A 2,918-nucleotide genomic window follows, 5' to 3' on the forward strand; every position below is an offset into this window, starting at 1 on the left:
TTCACAGGTATCCATAAACTAGGGCAAATATATACCTGAAAGCAGTAGTACACTAGAGTTTGCAGTGAGTACCCCCCAGTACTTCATCTCCACTATTCCAGCCTTTGGGTCCATGATTCTCCAACAATTTGTTTGGCTTTGTATGTTAATTTTCTTTTCAGACACCAGGTTCCAGATGCCATCAGGATGCCGGCTAGGCTTCCCTGGACTGAAGACCCCACCAATGTGTCCTGCAGCTCCGCTTCCCCAGAGACTCACCCTACTATGGAAAGAGAGAGGCAGACTTGGGAGTATGGACCGGCCAGTCAATGCCCATGTTCAGTGGGTAAGAAATTACAGAAGCCAGACCTTCCACCTTCTGCAACCCACAATGACTCTGGGTCCATGCTCCCAGAAGGATAGAGAATGGGAAAGCTATTGGGTAGGGGATGGGATATGGAGATTGGGTGGTGGGAATTGTGTGGAGTTGTACCCCCCCATCCTATGATTTTGTTAATGTATCCTTTCTTAAATAAATAAATAAATTTTTTTTAAACTTTTAATGACTGAAACAAAATGTCTAAAATCGTAGTTTTTGGAAGAACCATTTGTTCTTGCCAGTCTTGTACCTTTCCTCAAACTTGACTTTTGCCTCTCAACGTGCCTTGCGTTTAAGGGCAGGATCTCAGAAGACATCCTTGTTGACAACAGTTTTGTCCAAGGGGATATCCACAGAGTACCTCGTGGGCATAAGGTGATTGTAATTATAAACTTTCACGAAGACTTGATCTTTGACCTCTTGGCGATTTTCTTCTTGCCCATGGCAGCTGTCACTTTGCGTGGATAACGGTCAATCCCAGCCACCAGAGCATGGCTGTATGGCTGGTCTGAGGTGCCATCATCAATGTTCTTCACGATGATGGCTTTACGTCCAGAGTAGCGTCCGGCCAAAACCAGCACCACCTTCCTGGGTTTCATAAACTTGCCCATTTCGACAGCAGCCACCAGGGCCTACAACAAAAAAGCAATAAATTTTTTTTTAAAAAAAGAAAGGATCCTGAAGGCTGTAAGAGAAAAACAAGGAGTCACCTACAGAGGAAAAACTCATAAGATTAGCAGCAGACTTCTCCACACAAACACTAAAGGTCATAAGGGAATGGCAAGATATATATAAAGTGCTCAATGAGAAAGGCTTTCAACCAAGACTACTGTATCCTGCTACACTGTCATTCAGACTAGATGGAGGCATAAAAACCTCAGACAAGCAACAGTTGAAGGGATCAACTATCACCAAGCCTGCCCTGAAAAAGTTCTGAAAGTTCTCCTAAAACAATCAGATAACCATAAACAGGCCATATATCAGAATGCTCTAAAAATCTGAAATAATGACATTAAAATATCTTCAATCTATAATATCAATAAACGTAAATGTCCTGAGTTCACTTATTAAAGGCACAGAATAGGAAGATAAATCAGAAAACACAACCCAACCATATGCTGTCTGCAGGAATCTCACCTAACTCAATAAGACAAACACAGACTCAAAGTGAAAGGATGAAAAAATATCATACAAGTCAATGGGCCACACATACACAAAAATGCAGGAGCAGCTATTCTGACACGATAGACTTTAAAATAAATAAATTTTAAAAAGATAGGGATAGACATTACTTAATGCTCAGAGGATCAGTCAGGCAAGAGGACTTAACAATTATTAACATTTATGCACCCAATGAAAGGCCATCTAAATATATCAAACATCTATTGAAAGAGCTACAGCAATATATTAACAGAAACACAGTAATAGTAGGGAACTTCAATACCCCACTCTATCAACTTGACACATCATCCAGGCAGAAAATCAATAAAGAAACAATGGAGCTAAAATGAAAAGATAGATAAACTAGAACTATTGGGCATTTTCAGAGTCATTCATTCCAAGAAACTGGAATACACATTCCACTCAACTGCACATGAGTCATTCTCAAGGATAGACCATATGTTAGGCACAAAGAGTGTGTCAGCAAATTCAAGAGCATTGAAATCATCCCAAGCATCTTCTTAGATCACAATGGAATTAAACTAACACTGTTGTTAAAATTCGGCGGCTCCAGCTGTCCGGGCTAGCTTCACGGGCAGGTAACAGAGACGCGGAGACAACGGCTGGGCAGGGAAGCTGTATTTCTTTATTCAGGAACAACGATTCATAAACTAAACCAAACTGATCACCAAACAGAACTCTGCTGTCTCTTTGCGGCGGCGCCAGCACTCTCTCTTACTCTTCAACTTTGGAACCCTCTCTTATTCTGGAACTCTGAAAAACTCTGGCACTCAGGAACCCGGGAACTCTGGCGGGGTTCCTTGGGGCGGGGCCAAGCGGGCCGCAAAATTAGCAGGCCTGATCTAATTCTCTTGGCGGGGGAGAACTAGAACCCAATGTAAAGCATACAACAAACACTTAACAATAAACAAAAAATTTGTAAAAGTCCCAAAATGTGGAAGCTCAACAGTACACTACTTAACAACTACTGGATCAAAGAGGAAATTAAGGGAAACATCAAAATGTTTTCAGAGTTCAATGAAAACAACGACATGAGCTATCAAAATATTTGAGACACAGCTAAAATAGTACTGAGAAGGAAGTTCATAGCCATGCAAATACACATTAGGAATCAAGAAAAAGCTCAAATTAACAACTTGATTATATACCTTAAAGACGTAGAAGAAGAAGATCAAAGGAACCTAAAGCAACCAGAAAGACTGAAATAACCAGAGTTAGGGCAGAAGTAAATAACAGTGAAAATAAGAAAACCATACAAAATATCAATGAAAGTAAATGTTGGTTCTTCAAAAGAGTAAACAAAATCGACAAACCTTTAGCCAGACTAACAAAATAAAAAAGGGAGAAGACCCAAATAAATTGGATAGTAAAGGAAAGA

At 40.3% G+C, this 2,918-nt stretch overlaps 1 pseudogene; it reads right to left on the bottom strand.

The window, feature by feature from the left end:
* Positions 1-536: 536 nt before the first annotated feature.
* On the bottom strand, positions 537-1,006 carry LOC103115705 (large ribosomal subunit protein eL27-like; annotated as a pseudogene).
* Positions 1,007-2,918: the final 1,912 nt, after the last annotated feature.

This window comes from Erinaceus europaeus, chromosome 11, assembly GCF_950295315.1.
Source record: "Erinaceus europaeus chromosome 11, mEriEur2.1, whole genome shotgun sequence".
In the NCBI taxonomy this organism is placed as follows: domain Eukaryota; kingdom Metazoa; phylum Chordata; class Mammalia; order Eulipotyphla; family Erinaceidae; genus Erinaceus; species Erinaceus europaeus.